General features: G+C 42.9%; 1 pseudogene; it reads right to left on the reverse strand.

The window, feature by feature from the left end:
• Positions 1–17,953: 17,953 nt before the first annotated feature.
• LOC122944186 lies at positions 17,954–18,732 on the reverse strand (annotated as a pseudogene).
• Positions 18,733–19,610: the final 878 nt, after the last annotated feature.

The raw sequence follows: 19,610 nt of genomic DNA on the forward strand, positions 1-19,610 counted from the left end.
TATATATATATATATATAATATGAAATCCTGTGCAAGCACTCTTCTTATAAAAAAAAACGCAGTGTCTTTATTCACACATGTGACACAAAAATAGGCAACGTTTCAATCCCCTTCCGGGATCCTTCTAAAGCCAAGTGCACAGACCAACAACATGCTGGCATCTAAATACATGTGTACAACATCAATTAATCAAGTGATTACAATTAGTGACAACTGATACAAAATCAAAGTAAAAAAATTCGCTCCATTCCAATCTTTCAACGGATCTTCTTGTATTGTGATCTTGGTATACCAATAAAGTGCAGCTTCCAATCAAAGTATACAAGAACAATCTCATATTATAAAAAAGTGCAAGTGCATTTTAAAATCACAATAAAATAACTTGGCTATACTAAATTTATCAATTCATCAGGATAGAGAGATGCGTGCTGCACTTGAATGCATTTCATCCAGCTTGCTGTTTTTTTGAAAAAACGCATAGTGTGAACACCACCCATATGCAGGGTACAAAAAAATGTTTTTGAAATTTTTTATTTCTATAGATAATCATGTCAGTGCTCTCTCTTGAGTTGCTGACTGGTCTGCACAGGGATCTAGTGCCAAGTGGTCATATGACGCCTAAGATTATCCAATCTTCCCACAGAGAAAGAAAAATTGGAATCATCTTCGATTCTCATATTTTTCTCAATTATGTCATTATATTACACTACACCACAGCGCACCACTACTTCCTGTGCAGTCACTCATCCATAACACATAGACAACACTTCCCCACAAAGAAACGCATGCTTGGGAGTCGGTGTGAATTACCGTCAATACCAGCATGCGGCATTAATATATATGTATATATACAGTACAGACCAAAAGTTTGGACACACCTTCTCATTCAAAGAGTTTTCTTTATTTTCATGACTATGAAAATTGTAGATTCACACTGAAGGCATAAAAACTATGAATTAACACATGTGGAATTATATACATAACAAAAAAGTGTGAAACAACTGAAAATATGTCATATTCTAGGTTCTTCAAAGTAGCCACCTTTTGCTTTGATTACTACTTTGCACACTCTTGGCATTCTCTTGATGAGCTTCAAGAGGTAGTCACCTGCAATGGTCTTCCAACAGTCTTGAAGGAGTTCCCAGAGATGCTTAGCACTTGTTGGCCCTTTTGCCTTCACTCTGCGGTCCAGCTCACCCCAAACCATCTCGATTGGGTTCAGGTCCGGTGACTGTGGAGGCCAGGTCATCTGGCGCAGCACCCCATCACTCTCCTTCATGGTCAAATAGCCCTTACACAGCCTGGAGGTGTGTTTGGGGTCAATGTCCTGTTGAAAAATAAATGATGGTCCAACTAAACGCAAACCGGATGGAATAGCATGCTGCTGCAAGATGCTGTGGTAGCCATGCTGGTTCAGTATGCCTTCAATTTTGAATAAATCCCCAACAGTGACACCAGCAAAGCACCCCCACACCATCACACCTCCTCCTCCATGCTTCACGGTGGGAACCAGGCATGTAGAGTCCATCCGTTCACCTTTTCTGTGTTGCACAAAGACACGGTGGTTGGAACCACAGATCTCAAATTTGGACTCATCAGACCAAAGCACAGATTTCCACTGGTCTAATGTCCATTCCTTGTGTTCTTTAGCCCAAACAAGTCTCTTCTGCTTGGTGCCTGTCCTTAGCAGTGGTTTCCTAGCAGATATTCTACCATGAAGGCCTGATTCACACAGTCTCCTCTTAACAGTTGCTCTAGAGATGTGTCTGCTGCTAGAACTCTGTGTGGCATTGACCTGGTCTCTAATCTGAGCTGCTGTTAACCTGCAATTTCTGAGGCTGGTGACTCGGATGAACGTATCCTCCGCAGCAGAGGTGAATCTTGGTCTTCCTTTCCTGGGGCGGTCCGCATGTGAGCCAGTTTCTTTGTAGCGCTTGATGGTTTTTGTGAGTGCACTTGGGGACACTTTCAAAGTTTTCCCAATTTTTCGGACTGACTGACCTTAATTTCTTAAAGTAATGATGGCCACTCGTTTTTTCCTTACTTAGCTGCTTTTTTCTTGACATAATACAAATTCTAACAGTCTATTCAGTAGGACTATCAGCTGTGTATCCACCTGACTTCTCCACAAGGCAACTGATGGTCCCAACCCCATTTATAAGGCAAGAAATCCCACTTATTAAACCTAACGGGGCACACCTGTGAAGTGAAAACCATTTCAGGTGACTACCTCTTGAAGCTTAACAAGAGAACGCCAAGAGTGTGTAAAGCAGTAATCAAAGCAAAAGGTGGCTATTTTGAAGAACCTAGAATATGACATATTTTCAGTTGTTTCACACTTTTTTGTTCTGTATATAATTCCACATTAATTCATAGTTTTGATGCCTTCAGTGTGACTCTACAATTTTCATAGTCATGAAAATAAAGAAAACTCTTTGAATGAGAAGGTGTGTCCAAACTTTTGGTCTGTACTGTATATATACACAAAAGAAAAGTCAAAGAGCAGCACACAAACAAATTGGCGGTGCAATACCGTGAAAAGACCAGGGACCAAGGATCAAAATTGGTGAAAAAAAGTGGGTGATCTATTAACCTATGTGACAGTAACGTTTCAGCTCTCTCTACGGAGCCTTTGTCAAGCCATATTACAATGTGCAAAATCAAGTGCTTATATAGCATACATAATGAAATATAGTGATTACATGATTAAGTCTCAATATAATTAAAAACTGTGTTAAAATACATAATTCCAAAGTAATTTCATAAGTATGTACATGATTCCTTATCAAAGATTCCATAAAAATAATATATAAAGTGCAATGTGCTAATATTCCATGTATAAATGCATATGATGCGATCCATATCCTAAAATATCCTTAATTATCAAAGGTCCAAACACAAGTGTACATGATTATGTGATTAAAATCAAATAGCTTATTACAAAAATCTCACACGTAGCTCGAGACGGCAGGACCTGATTGGCGTTGTGTAAAACATACTGCGCATGTGTCAGATGCTTGTCTTCCCGCGAGACTGACATTTCACATAAAGAACATATGATACCACAACCAAGATGGCGACCCGGCAGTAAAGGAATACTGTGCATACTCCAGCCCATAAGGAGGTGGATGCGCTTCTCAAAATCACATGATCGTGGCACATGACCGCCACTCAGTCCATAACAATTCACTCCATACTGTTAACCCCATAGAGTAATGCTGGCTGAAATTACGAACCGGGCAAATAGTGAATTGCCATCATCACCCTCATTCACAGCCCTTATACATTATATCATCATCAAATTCAGGTGATTTACTCACTATGTTCAATTCACCATGGTACACTCACCACTCCAATCAAGGCCAAGATTCACAACCAGGGGGCACAGCGTCACCCCCCAGGGGTCACCCGGCTGGGGACAATGCACTCTTTTGGGATCAGGGGGTGCTAATGTCACTATTAAGTGACCATGCATCTCCGTCCCACTCCTGGATCAATCTGCCCCATATTTGAAAATAACATCCATCCTCAGAAGGCTATGTATTTAAATCCGAGGTGGCCAAACACATCACCGTCGCCCCTATAATAAGAGCAGTAGGTGATGAGTATTTGACCTCACTTTATGATAAATAGGGTCTATTCCTGATTGTGGCATCCCACGTCCCATTACATTTATACATATAAAAAGCAAAAGAAAAGCAAAAAAAAATGTATTTATCCGCATTAGCCGGTCCTACTGTCTTGTGGCTTCCAAGGAGGCAATCCATTAGTATCAACATTGATATATTTATCTGTATAAAAGCAGAAAAAACTATTAAAAAACTTGAATAAATAGTAATCTTGCACATGTACAAACCTTACAAGAGATTGGTGGAAAGGACTCAAGAAAGGGGAGATGTTCATATTACCTTAAATTCAACATTAAGACCTCTGAGTTTGAGAGTCTGTAACTAAAAAATCCAATATAGCTTTCTCCTTTTCAATCGCATAATCCTGTCCTCACCCCTTATGGACACTGATGCTTGTTCTAATATTCAAAATCTTAAATCACGCTCAGTATGTCCTGCATCTTTAAATTGCTTTGCCACAGGTAAGTCCAATTTCTGTTTCCTAATTGTGTATCTATTCTTGTTTAGACGTGTACATGATTATGTGATTAAATATGGGGCAGATTGATCCAGGAGTGGGACGGAGATGCATGGTTATGTAATAGTAATATTAGCGTCCCCTGATCCCAACAGGGTGCATTGTCCCCAATCAGCTGACCCCTGGGCAGTGACGCTGTGTTACCCTGGTCGTGAATCTTGTGGTGAGTGTACCATGGTGAATTGAACATGGCGAGTAAATCACCTGAATTTGATGATAATATACTGTATAAGGGCTGTGAATGAGGGTGATAGTGGTGATTCATTATTTGCCTGCTTCGTAATTTCAGCCAGCACACCTCTATGGGGTTAACAGTATGGAATGAATTGTTATGGATTGAGTGGCGGTCATGTGCCACGATCATGTGATTTTGAGAAGCGCATCTAGAAAAATTGAGAATCATGTAATCACTATATTTAATTATGTATGTTATATAAGCACTTGATTTTGCACATTGTAACATGGCTTGACAAAGGCTCCATAGAAAGAGTGAAACGTTGCTGTCACATAGGTTAATAAATCACCCACTTTTTTCACCAATTTCGAGTGCTGCCTTCGCTCTTTTTTGTAAATATATATATATAAATATATATATATATATATATATATATATATATATATAATTACAGTCAGGGGCGGATTAAGTGCATGATAGGCCCGGGGCTGTCTACCCACGTTATCCCACGTCTATTACGTTATCTGTACACAGAAAGTTATTACTGTTATCTGGGCTGTTACAAATTTGTCCAATTTAAAATACATATGATTATAATAAAAAAGACTTGGAGGAGAATACAGCACCACATACCTCTTACATCTCTTACATCCAGGGACATCTCCTGTCATGTAGAACTTCTCTTTCCTCTTCTCCTGCGTCTGACCCAGACCACCATGACAAGTTCTTTCAGCCGCATCTCGTCTCTACAGAGTTTTCTACACAGACACGTTAGATTTCTTAATTTTTCCATCAACCTCCCCATCCTGGTGTCCCAACAATGTCATCCTGCTGCCACTCACAATACTGTGCCCACTGTGCTCCCCAATGTCCCAGGTACTATACTGCTGAAAAAATAGTGACCCCAGTAGACATAATGGGATCATTTATCAAACTGATGTAAAGTAAATCTCCACCTTTCATTTTCCAAAAGAGCTGTCAAAAATTTAAGGTGAGATCTGATTGGTTTCTATGGGCAACTAAGCCAGTTCTATTTTACACCAGTTTGATAAACTATCCCAAAGATCCCTATAGTGTCTATAGCAATTATAATGTCCCCTAGAGTGCCCCCAGTAATAATAACATCCTAAATTGTGCTCCAGGTAATAATACCTGAATAGTGTCCCTAAAAATAATGTCCCCTAATATGTCCTGTAATAGAAAGGCCCCTACAGTGCCTCCCCAATAGCAACATCCCCACACCACATAGTAATTTCCCCCACACTTCCCCCATATAGTCATTTCTTCCACGCTACTCTATATAGTAATTTCCCTCACACTGCCCCCATATAGTAATTCCCCCACATTGCCCCATATAGTAATTTCACTCACACTGCCCCATATAGTAATTTCCCCCCACACTGCCACCATATAGTAATTCCCCCCACACTGCCCTATATAGTAATTTCCCCCACACTGCCCCATATAGTAATAATTGCCCCCACAGAAAAATAATTACCCCCACACTTCCCCATATAGCAATTTCCCCCACACTGCTTCCATGTACTAGTTTACCCCCACAAAGTAATTTGCCCCCCACACTGCCCCATGAAGTAATTTGCCCCCACACTACCCCCATGAAGTAATTTGCCCCCACACTGGCCCCATTAAGTAATTTGTCCCCACATTGTCCCCATTAAGTAATTTGCCCCCACACTGCCCCCATTAAGTAATTTGCCCCAGCCTCTCAGGCTATGAACTGACCGCTGCGATTGGCCTGCACTACAGCATGGGAGAATGAGACGCCGGCAGGTTCCACTGGGTGGAGCCTAACATATGAAGATACCGGAGGCTATACCGGGAGAACGGAGCGGCGCCCAGGTATAACAGTAAGTGCAGGGAGATCCCTGGGCGCCGCTCTACATGTCTGTATAGTTAGTTTAAATTTTTTATTCTAGTGAAAGGTCCTCTTTAAATATTTTGCCCCCACACTGCCCCCCATTAAATCATTTGCCCCCATGTAATCATTTGCCCCCACTGTCCCTGCAGTAATATGACCTCCTCTGCCCCCCAAGTTGGCACACAAGAAAAAAAAATTAAAACTTAAGGCTGATACCTGTGTCAGTGATGGTGAGGCAGGCGCACGTACATCAAAGCCCTGCACCCCGGCACAGGCGGCTGATTTCAGCCTGTAATTGTAGGAGGGGCGGAGGCTTTATAAGCTCCTCTCCCACAGGCCTCAGCGCTGGCGTCACTCCGTGCAGAGGGTTTTTCCTATTCAGGGATCACGTCAGTCTCATCCTTTCAAGCATTCAGCCAGGTAAGTATGGCTACCGGCCCTCCAGCTGCCTGCCCTTCTCCTCAGGGAGCCTCTGTTTCTCCTCCCTTCACAACCGCTATTGGAGCGGTCACCCCTACAGCACAGAGGGGTTCTTCCCTCTCGCGCTATCACTCACCCAGGTCGTGCTGTGGGAGGGGGGAGTTAGTGGCTGCGGCACTCTGCGCTGCAGAGTCCGGGAGATGCCGTTCTCATCTCCCATTGTCAGCCGGTCCGGGTCACTCGCCCGCGAGCTCCCAGGCGGCGGGTGAGTTCATGTCTCTCTCTCTCCAAGTCGCATTCACGGATGGGGCCGGAAGATCTGAGCTTTCGGCATCATATTGTTTATAAATGAACTGTATAAACTTTGGCTGTTAAAAAAATATATATTTTTTTATTTAAGTGGGTGTATACGTGTTTATACATGCATCTATGTCTATATGCTCCAGGTTTCACTCCATTTCAGTATCATTTAGGCAGACCATACCTTCCATATTTGATTTAATTTATTATAGACAGAGTTTTCTGGTTTTACTTCCGGCCGCGCATAACGTCTATCCGGGCCAACTTAACAGGACTTTCCACGCCTACCCATGATGCGTAGGCCAATTTTTTTTTTCATAATACAAGATTTGTAATCTGTCATTCCAGTCACTTCCATTTTCTAAACTGGTCACGCTATCTGTCGCTCAATCACGCCGCATTTCTCTCTCACCATACGCTGCCGGTTGACCTTATGCTACCAAATGCCTATTTTTTTTAAAAAATATAAAAAACGAACCGGTTGTCTCATGTCTGTTTCACCTTGTTTATGCCATGTTTTGCCATTGGTTACTGCCTATTTACATAGTTCGGCTGCTTTTCTCTCAAGATCCACAGCCTGTTTTAATTAGTACTGTATCATATTCACATCTCACGCCTGTTTACGTTACTCAGGCCCGTTCACTCATCTTCTAGCCTACTGCCTGTCACATCATCACGCTACGTCTTTTCAGGTCATTGTTTATAGCCTGATTACGTCAATTAGGCCGCTTTTCCTAGTGTCCACAGCCTGGTATTCAGGCTTCATACGGTGTCCTTCAATGTCTCACGCCTGTTTACGTTATTCAGGCCACATACGGTGTCCTTCTATGTCTCACGCCTGTTTACGTCATTCAGGCCGCTTTTCTTTCAATGTCCACAGCCTGTTTTCATTATTCAGGCTATCTACGGTGTCATTTTCATGTCTCATGTTGTCTAACACTTGTTCACGTAGCATGCTACACGTTGTCATGTCCTTGTTCACTGCCTGTTTACATCATTCAGGCCACTTTTCTCATGTCCACAGCCTGTTTTTGTTATTCAGGCTACATACGGTGTCCTTCCATGTCTCACGTCTGTTTATGTTATTCAGGCTACTTTCTTTTAATGTCCACAGTCTGTTTTCCTTATTTAGGCTACGTACTATTTCACATTTATGTCTCACGCCTGTCTACGTCTTTCAGGCCATGTTTTTCTTATTTTGTCTACCACCTGTTTATGTCATTCCATGCCACGTTTTGTCATGTCCTTGTTTACCGCCTGATTACGTTATTCGGGCCACCTTTCTCTCCAAGGTCGGCAGCCTGTTTGCATTATTCAGGCTACATTCCTTCATCTATTTATATCGACTGTTTACGTTATTTAGGCTATGTGTCTATACACTTGCACATCTTGCTAGTCGATCACTTCCGCCATCAGCACTATTTTTCAGTCAGGCTACCTACTAAAAGTTTCAATACTTAGATCATTTAAGATTCAATCTCGGTAGTGCCTCCACGAGACAACCAGGACCAGGGTTTTCCTTTGCAAAGTCTTGCTCGGCAGGTTGGGACATCAGGTATTTGGCCTCTCTTTACCAGGTTCTACCATACTCGCAGAGCCAACGTCCCGGTGTATCACGTCATTTGCTCGTTCTCTCTCTCCAGGTGGCATCAACTTGGTATAGTAAATCGCTAAGCACAAACACGGGCTTAAGGTTCTACGCATTTCAGGAGGTTGATATTAGTTTGCCACGGACACTAATAGTTCTCTATTTCAGCTTTCAGTATGTCACATATGTCATAAATTGACAAAACCTCATCCATTCCAGAAAACCTGGCATCAGAGCATGCTAGCAATGGGTCGCTTAGGAGCTGGACGGTTCCCAAAATCATAGCAGAGCTGAACAAAAGAGGGATCCGTTACCCAGCTTCGTCTCGGAAGGCGGAGTTATACAGACTTCTAGTATCCGAATCTGCTTCTTCATCGAGCGAGCTAGTGTCGATGTCAACAATCCAGTGGTCTTTGACACAGTTACATGCCACAATTAATAACTTATCCTCATCAATTTCGGATATTCAAAACAGGCTGTTGGTAGTGGAATGCAGAGGTGCGGCACCCAGCATACCAGCTCCTCTCCTCCTAGTCGCTTCCATGTCCCAGTCTAGACCCCCAGGTAGGGTTCGCAACTTGCCTGAAGTAGCCCCGTCCCATTTTGTGACAAAAGGGACATCTTGGAAGGGAAAGATGTTAATCTGGCCGCCATTCTAATAGCTACCCACCACATGGTAGAAAATAGAACCATAGCTTGCGAAAATGTTTCAATAGTTCTCAGATCCAGGGATGCCTGATTGAACAAAAAGTTGTCAATTCCAGAGTTCGTCCTGGCGTTTAGCCTGTTCAGGGATATAATCTGTTCAGCCTACCCAGAGAGACGTGAAGAACTAGATTTATACCTGTACAGGGTCACAGACCTGGGGCATAAGTATGGAGGGTACGCATTCTATGACAACCACCACTCCTTCTCTGCAAAAGCTGCGGCAGCTCTCGCCCAGTTCCAACAGGTCACAAATTGGGCATCCCTGGATATGGAACTCTTCTGCCGTCATTTCGCCGGGCTCAAAGCCCCAGCTTGCACTTCATGCCAGTCAATCCTCCATTCCTCCGATTGGTGTCCGAATTCTAGCATTTCAGTAGCCCAAACCAGACCTTTGGCAGGCACCTCAGGGTTTCAGCAAAGACAAAACACTGGCACAGATAAATTGGGGCATCCCATAGTCTTTTTAGGTAACAGTCAGGTATGCAATAAATATAATCTGGCAACCTGTAATTAGAACCAATGCAGATCGCTCCACGTCTGTTCCACCTGCTTCAGAGCTCACCCCCTGTCGGTTTGCCCGACTAGAACCGCCAGGAATAAATGACCTGTTAGCAATACTCCTCCGCGACATCACAACCCTCACCAGGTACAATTCTTAATCGATGGTTTCACAGAGGGTTTTCATAGTGGTCTTGTTGCCCTTCCTCATTCTTCCTGGGAAGGCCCTAACCTCATGTCAGCAGTCACTGATGCCACTTCAGTAGGTCCCCTAATTCAGGCAGAAGTAGAGAAAAGCTTTCTTTTTGGACCTTTCTCTAGGATTCCTTTCGATTATTGGAGAATCAACCCCATCGGCATTGTAACAAAAAAATTCTCAAATAAAAAACAATTGATCTACGATCTATCAGCGCCTCATGGCTCAGACATCTCTAGCCTCAACTCTTTAGTCCCTTCCGAGGAATTCTCCATGAAATACTCCTCACTTAACAAAGCCATATCACTTATTCTTTTGGCAGGCACAGGGGCATGGCTGTCCAAAGCAGACCTTGTGGACGCTTTCAAGTTGCTGCCTATCAACCCACAACTTTTACAGATTAAAATGGGACGGTCTGTATTATTTCACCAACCGCCTAACCTTTGGTTCCAAAAGCAGTCCTTGGCTATTTGATCAGTTTGCACAGGCTCTGCACTGGGTCCTGGTGAACCACTGCGAATGTCCAATGGTCATTCACTATTTAGACGATTTTCTATTGATAGAGCAACCTGGCATCAAACCCTGCAAACTTGATAGTCTCCTCCAGGTATTTGCAAGTCTCAACATCCTGGGTTTCCCCAACTAAAATAGAAGGGCCCTCAACAACAATAACCTTTCTTGGTATAGTCCTAGGCACACAAAAAAATCGAAGCAAGACTGCCAGATGAGAAACTGTCCAAAATTAAAGAGATTATTTCCAAATGTGTGGGTTGCAGAGTTCATTTGAAACAGGAGTTACAATTCCTGCTAGGCATGCTAAACCTTGCCACTAGAATTATGCCCCAAGGCAAGGACTTTTTGTCCAGATTATTGGATCTATTCCTGGCAGCTACAGAGCAGGACTCCCCAGTATTTCTGGATGCTCAAGCTGACTTGGCCATGTGGGATACCTTCCTGACCAGCTGGAATGGGATCTCCTTATTTGTTCCCCAATGGAGTCCTTCTCCTACAATTATCTCAGTTGCAGCCGCCTCCATAGGTTTCGCAGCCATATATAAAAAAACACTGGTTAGCAGGCCATTGTGCACCAGAAATCTTGTCACTCAATGAATACCTCAGATCCTCCCCGCTATTAGAAATCTATCCTGTATCACTTGCTTCAGAGCTCACCACCTGTCGGTTTGCCCGAATAGAACCGCCAGGAATAAATGACTAGGCGGAGTGAACGTGGACCTGTTGGCAATACTCCTCCGTAGCTGCCGCCCAAGTCTGGGGTAGGCAATGGGACAATTCCCCGGTAACATTCATCACGGACAATCGGGCAGTAGTGGACATCATTGCCATGGGCATGTCAAAATCATCTCATATTATGCCCTTTGTTCGCAAATTAGTTTGGCTCTCCTTACAGTAAAATTTCCAAGTGTCATGCAGACATATCCAGGGCATTCAGAACTTAGCCGCTGATGTGCTTTAATTTCTCAAAAATTTTCCAGGTCATGCCAGAGGCGGAGCAAACAGGATTATCCCCTCCAGATTTCAATATCCTGCGCATGGATTAGCACACTTCATTTCAACAGCCAAATCCCTTGTACAAAGATTGCTGTCTGCCAACACAGCCAGAAACTACAAGACCACAAGAACATCTTTAAAAAAAATTATCTTCTCCACCCAATGATCGAGACAGATAAGACCACTTATTTAATGGTGTTTTTTTGGCTTATTGTCATAAACACCTTAAACTCGCTTATAATTCTATCAGATTATATCTGGCAGGGGTGCAATACTACTCAACTTTAAAAGATCCAGATAGTAGGGCAATCTTCCCCCTCAATCAAGGCGATTCTTAGGGGCATTCAAAACAGTAGCAAATACACCACTCCAAGCAGACAACAGTTCCCCTGAAACTGGTTTAGCTCTCCAACTCCCTAGACGGCAACCCTTTTGGGCTCCAACCCAGCACGGTTATTCAGGCTGCTACAGTTGTGTTCAAAATTATTCAACCCACAATGCGGTAAAGGGTTTTAGGGAATTTAGTGTACATTTGTAATTGTGTTCAGAATGAAATCTTAGGACTTTTTAAAGAACCAAATGCAACTAAAATGACATCAATTGTTTTTGTAATACAGTATTAAATGTTTTTTTTGTGATTTCTTCATTGACAATTATTCAACCCCTTAATGACTACCACTCTTAAGAACAGAGGTTCGATCAGGTATTGAAAACACCTGTGGATGTCAAGGAGCAGCAATCAAGCATAATAAGCACCAATTAGGCAGATTTAAAAGGACTGTGATACTCAGCTCCTTCTAGACATTTACTGGTGTGTTTACAAACATGGTGAAGTCAAGAGAATGGTCCAGGAAGACAAGAGAAGAGGTGATTTCTCTTCACAGGAAGGGCAATGGCTATAAGAAGATTGCAAAGATGTTAAACATACCAAGAGACACCATAGGAAGCATCATTCGCAAATTCAAGGCAAAGGGCACTGTTGAAACGATACCTGGTCGTGGCAGAAAGAAGATGCTGACTTCGACTGCTGTGCGCTACCTGAAGCGCAAAGTGGAGAGAAGTCCCCGTGTGACTGCTGAGGAACTGAAAAAAGATTTGTCAGATGTGGGTACTGAAGTTTCAGCTCAGACAATAAGGCGCACACTGCGTAATGAAGGCCTCCATGCCAGAACTCCCAGGCACACCCCCTTGCTGTCTCCAAAGAATAAGAAGAGTCGACTGCAGTATGCCAAAAGTCATGTGGACAAACCACAAAAGTTTTGGGATAGTGTTCTGTGGACTGATGGAACAAAATTAGAACTGTTTGGGCCCATGGATCAACGCTATGTTTGGAGGAAGAAGAACAAGGCCTATGAAGAAAAGAACACCTTGCCTACTATGAAGCATGGCGGGGGGGGGGGGGTCAATCATGCTTTGGGGCTGTTTTGCTTCTTCAGGTACAGGGAAGCTTCAGCGTCTGCAAGGTACCATGAATTCTCTTCAGTACCAGGAGATATTGGATGAAAATGTGATGCAGTCCGTCACAAACCTGAGGCTTGGGAGATGTTGGACCTTTCAACAGGACAATGATCCCAAGCATGCCTCCAAGTCCACTAGAGCATGGTTGCAGATTAAAGGCTGGAACATTTTGAAGTGGCCATCGCAGTCACCAGACTTAAATCCAATTGAGAACCTCTGGTGGGACTTAAAGAAAGCAGTTGCAGCACGCAAGCCTAAGACTGTAACTGGACTGGAGGCTTTTGCCCATGAATAATGGGCGAAGATACCCGTAGATCGCTGCAAGACACTTGTGTCAAGCTATGCTTCACGTTTTAAAGCTGTTATATCGGGAAAAGGATGTTGTACTAAGTACTAAGATTGAATGTCACTTTGGGGTTGAATAAAACTGATAATGATGTGAGCACAGAAAATACATTTGTGGTTATTTCATTATAAATGTTATGTTATATTTGTCTGACTTACAAGTGCCTCTTTGATTTAATTGTAAACAAGATGACTGAAATGATCAAAATCAATGTCAAACTGGCCAAAACACTCAATTTCAGTGGTGGTTGAATAATTTTGAACACAACTGTATGTATTTAGGTTTCTATGGTTTTCTGCGGCCAGGGGAATTTACAGGTTTCTCTCCCAAATCCAAGGGCTTAACTAAGAACCATCTAGTATGGAATCACGACCATTTCATCTTACAACTACCGTCCACCAAAACATCACAAACAGGGCCTCCCGTCCAAGTTAAATATTTTAAAACATTCAATAAGTGGTGCCCTGAACAGGTCTTAAATAAATTAGTAATATCCTTTGTAATTCCTCCCCTGACAGCCCGCTATTGCCTTTCAAAACCAAGCCCCTCACGACAGCGCAGTTTGTATCTTACATCCGCATATTAGCTACCGGCTTAGGTTTTGACCCCAAAACTATATCAGGACACTTGTAACATCCCAGAGTATGTCACTAAAACTCTGTCTCCCTGCTACATGATGTTAAAGTGTAAATGTATTATCATCCTGTGTAATCTGACATCACATTTGTATTATCTGGATTTTCTATGACTGTTCTATGTAAATTGCTGTAATTATTTATGTACACCAGTAGGTGGCGGCAATATATAAACAGTCTATAGGACAATTTTGTATATCTAGGCTGGAATAGTCCATTCCAGGCTAGCTCCCCCCATTCTGAGGAGGAGTGGAATCTTCCCACTTCCTACCTTATAGGGAGGAAGGAAAGGTTAGTAGTCAGTGTGAACCAGCCCCCCTTCTGGGGAAGGCTGTGTTGGTAGGAGCTCCCAGTAACAAGGATCCCAACCCTGGATCCAACCTCGGCTGAGGTTCAGGATCCATATTCCCAGCCTGAGTCATCTACCTCAGCTGGATGACCAGAGAAGCAGCATCCACAGAACAATAGATCTCCAGGAAGAAGACACCATACCCTGCGAGCTGTCCTGTGAGTACAAATACCAAGACCAGGAGAAGATGAAAGCCTCTTCAGCTAGTCAGGCCCAAACCAAGCAGAATACAGACAAAGCAGAAGACTAATACCTGCCAGATCTATAGGTGTATGTACCAGATGCAGAATAGATATAAATTCCTGCCACATATTGCCAAAACCTGCTGGGACCCAAGACTATTGCTGTTACCTTGTATGGATTTAAGCTGCATTAAGTAAAGACAAGTTGGACTATATTTCCTGTCTGGATCTTAATTATTCCATCAAAACTCCTATTAACAACACTCATTTTGTTGCATGTGAGCCAGGATACAGGAGTCCAGCCGTACCAAGGTAGGAGACACCGTTGACACTGTACAGAGACATTATTCCCCCTCTGGCATTCCTCACCTGGTATGTGAGCTACACCATCTTAAAGGGCACTGCTACAGTACCTGCGCAAGCTGCAACTGGCGTCACGAACTTATACACATATAAAACTGACCCACTGCATAGCAACCCACTGACCCAGTGTCCTGCTCATTGCAAACTCTTTTCGTATCCCAGCCATATCATTCAAAAATGGGTTGCTGGGAAGCATCTTGCTTTACCAGGTACATTCCTAACCCACACAATTAAATTTCTGAAGCTTTCCCTAACTTAGCTTTGTAAACCACACACATATTCAATAAAATCCTAAAACTACCCTGCTTGACTTCTTTGCCCCTTAAAGGCTTATCTACGTTCGTGGCCATGGGCACAATCCAGGCCTTTTAGTTAGTCAGCAGAATATGGATAGTTCAATCCTTGGCACCGTTACGTCAAGCTCCAGTATCCGTAGCCACGACCATAATCTCTTTCTAACAGATTTTCCCATTCATTGATTTGCTAGATTTATATCAAGCTGACAGCTCAAGAGGAGTGTATTTTCTGTTGAACCTAAGGGAGTGTGTCCATGGTATAGCGTTTCATCACAGGGGCTCAATACCGGAAAAGAACTGATCAGTTTTATCCCCATGCATTCTGAATGGAGAGCAATCCGTTCAGGAGGCATCAGGATGTCTTCAATTCAGTCTTTTTGACTCTTCAGGACAGCGAAAATACAGATACAAAAATTAACACTTGCCTGAATGCTGGATCCGGCATTTTTTTCAATAGGAATGTATTCGTGCCGGATCCGGCATTAAAAATACCGCAATGCCGGATCCATCCTTCCGGTTTGCGCATGCACAGACCTTTAAAAATGTGAAAAAAAATAGAAACGGATCAGTTTGTCCGTATGACAAACGGACAGATGGATCCGTTCTTGCAATGCATTTGTGAGAAGGATCCGGATCAGTCTACAAATGCTGTCCATTTGCATGCAGATTGGCGGATCCGGCAGGCAGTTCCGGTGACTCTCTGCGCAAGTGTAGAAGTACACTAAAGGTATTTTACTCAGGCTACTATCACACTCGCTTTTTGAGCGGATCCGTCATGTACAGATCCGTTCAGATAATACAACAGTCTGCATCTGTTCAGAACGGATCCGTTTGTATTATCTTTAACAAAGCCAAGACAGATCAGTCTTGAAAACCATTGAAAGTCAATGGAGGATGGATTAGTTTTCTATTGTGCCAGATTGTGTCATAGAAAACAGATCCATCCCCATTGACTTACATTGTGTGCCAGGACGGATCCGTTTGGCTCAGTTTCATCAGATGGACACCAAAACGCTTCAAATTCAGAGGGGATTCCTTTCCTTTCAGAATGCATTAGAATTCAAACTGATCCGTTTTGGACGGCTTGTGAGAGCCCTGAACGGATCTCACAAATGGAAAGCCAAAACGCCAGTGTGAAAGTAGACTTAGTTGACTTTGAGAGGGGGTTTGGGGGCATGGTTGGACTGAGAGAAGTAGGAAGGTTGTTTTGATGAATTGCCTGCCATCTAGGCTGTTCTGATCCAGATTTTAGGAGGTGTTGGGAGCAGTCTTTAGAGCAAGGCATGCACACATGACAAGTATGGCTTAGACAGACCACCAGTAGCGAGATTGTTTGATACACTAACAAGCAACAGTAGTTTCTTTGTCCACCATCCAGACTCATGTGGCACCTTCATTACACACCCCTTTCTTGGATCATTTCCAGATATTTAGCAGACGGAAATTGTCACTGCGCCCATTAGATGTTCTCCCTCTTGACTGCCAGCAACCCTTGCCTTTGTTTGCAGTGGTGGAATCGTATTATCTTTAATAACAAAATACAGGTTCTGTTTCAGATCCGATGACAGTCAGGTTTGACTGTGGAGACCTCGTGGTGAGCACTTCATCCTTCAATCCTCTATTTGCTGTTTAGGAACACACTGCTGGTGTGATGACTGGTGGAGCCATCGCATTTGACAGTTAATTACCCCTAGTAGTGATAGGATGGCCACTAACAGCAGAGCAGTATATGCATATTCACATGTGTTGCCTCTCATGGTAGTGCTTCCAACTGGCATTTTTCAACAGGATAATGCTCACACAAACACAGCAGGGGTTTCCCAGGTTGTAACACTTCCTTGGCTTGCCGGGTCACCAGACTTATTTCCATTCGAGCATTTATGGCACCAGATAGAACACCAACTTCAACAACCTAGAAGTACACTATGCCCAGCTATATCTCTTCTTGTATCCAGATTAGAGGTGGCCCAACAGGGTGCTTGAGCCTCATTTCACTTTTCCCCAGTAACTTTTCCTTTTGCTCTAATATTGTAATCACTTACATATATCATTATTACATTCACAAATATAAAGTTCATTCTATTTAACAACTTCCCGACCACCCATAGACTATGAACGCCTGGGCGTTGTACGTGAGATGTACAATATGCCATGAAAATAGAATCTCAAAATGGCTCGAATAAGTAAAAGCATTCCAAAGTTATTACTATTGTGACACGGTGAGGGGTTGTGTCTTGCAAGGCAGGTATTTTCCTCCCAGCATGTGCAGCTGGGCTGATTTCCAGCCAGGTGAGGTCAAATACCGGACCGGAGTATAAGTGACGGTCTGGGTTTTGGCAGCACCTGGCTGTCCTTAAATAGGCAGCTGGGCTCAGCAGAGATGTCTCTGTTTTTGGGATCTGAGGCTTTGTGCCGTGCTGGAGGGCTGAGAGCCGCATGCTGGGAAAACAGGCCCCCTAAAGCCTGCTGTGGACTACTGGAGGCAGAACTGTCAGCTAGGTGACTTATGTTATATGAATTTTCCATTGTGTGTGAATTAACACCAAGACTGCAAAGTTACTTGTTATCCTGTTATCTGAATGGCTAGACTATAAGTCCCATAATTCTTCCTAAACTAAGCAGGCATTGCTCACACAAGGTTTGCCATATTTTTAATGAAAAATGGTAATGGAATTTGGGACCAACTGCATACCAGCCAAAATGGAAGATTAGCCCAGGGTGCAAACATTGGTATGTTCATCCCCCATGGCTGTTGGCTATTTGGAGGGTGGGGGCCATTGTTATCTGTAATCTCCACCTTTTGCCCCTCAGCATTTCCTGCCTCCCCAAGGCTGTTATCCATGACATCAGGCGCCTGTGGTATGCTTTCCTTGTCCTGGGTGGATATACTTTCATCATCCAGTATCAGGGTGGAAATCTTTGAATGTGCCCTGGTCTGTGACATTTGTAACACCTGATGAATTTCTTCCTTCTTGTACCTCTGCTCACTACTGATATATCTGCATCTGCTCTATAACCATCACTGGGTTCTTCACAGCAGTCTCTAAGTATATTGATATAGCTCTGGTATGAATTGGCATTTCTGAGAGCAATCCTATTAGGATGGTTTACATAACAAATATTGGCCATTGAATATATGAAGCTTGGATCATCAGCAGACATATCAGGACAGTTATACACACTTCTGTGCAGTGAAAGATATTGGTTACAGAACAATATAGGGTCATCTCCTCTTCTAAATCTCATTCTTCCTCTATCATCACGACTCTAACGCACGCTGCAGTTCTTTCATCCCTCCCTCTGCATCTAAGTTATCATTCTCATATGCAGATACCTGGGCTGCTAGAGGTGCTGGTACCCAAGCCTTTAGAAGAGAGCATGCACCTTTATCACAGTACCAATGCCTCAAATTTATTAGACAGGCACACGGGTGACTCCAGTGTATTAAACTCACCCAGAATCTGGCACAATGTAAGTTTTTCATTAATTGTGAGTACACTAGTGCCCTCCCCTAAATATCCAGGAGCATTTGCTAATGCCACCTCATTGGATGTATTCACATCAGTGACAGTACAGATATTGGCTGATGGACACTTTTTTTTACGTTCATTGAGGGATAATATCCATTGCTCATTTCTAAGTTGCTGGGAGTTTGCATCTTCCAATTTTCTCTCCAAAGACATTACCAATTCCTCCATATGAGATCATTTTAGTTGCAATGAACCGACAAGCCTACTCTTCATATCAAAGTTTGCATTGCATTGTTCTAATTGTTCTTGCAGCTCACAATTTTTTGGGGATAAATTGCACACTATAGCCCTCAAGTCATTCATTTTAACACTGGAGGCAGTTGCAATGCTCCTAAGATTATCTCCAAATTTCTGTATCTACTTTCCAAATTGACTCCTTTCTGCTCTCCATTGCTCCCCCATTTGCTCAGAAATTTCTATTATTCTCAGCAATACCTCAATTTCTTTAGCCAATTTCTGTTTGTTACCTTTTTTGTAAGCGGCCTACTCTGCAGCTTGTCATTATATTGCTGACACTGAAACAACGCATTAACTTGACTCTTAAGAGGTTCATCTGCACATGAATGATACTTGGCAGAGGCATATTTCTTAACATAACTATAGGCCAGTTCCATTTCACCAATGTACACTCAACACAAGCTACAACTATTAATATAAAAGCTATTGCACTGCAAATACACACTCACAAGAGAAAAAGACAAAGAACCAAACTGTTCACTGTTCCCACAATGTCTTTACATATATGCACACACTCAGTCTGAACTCAAGTCAAGATTACAAACAAACCCAAATTGTTCCTCTACAGAGAATCCACACTTTCCTCTGCTTTAACGCTCATTAACATACAGCATTCAATACTTTATCCACTATTTACAACTCCAAATACACTCAAGGCCAACAAACAATTAGAACTTTTGCATATCCAATGAATAACTCACCACACTTTCAATCCTTCTACGAAGTCCAAGATCCAGCTGACTTCACCACAGGATATGTGCACCAGGTCTGGTCTGTTCTTTCAGCAATTTGAA

Source organism: Bufo gargarizans, chromosome 7 (genome assembly GCF_014858855.1).
Source record: "Bufo gargarizans isolate SCDJY-AF-19 chromosome 7, ASM1485885v1, whole genome shotgun sequence".
In the NCBI taxonomy this organism is placed as follows: Eukaryota; Metazoa; Chordata; class Amphibia; order Anura; family Bufonidae; genus Bufo; species Bufo gargarizans.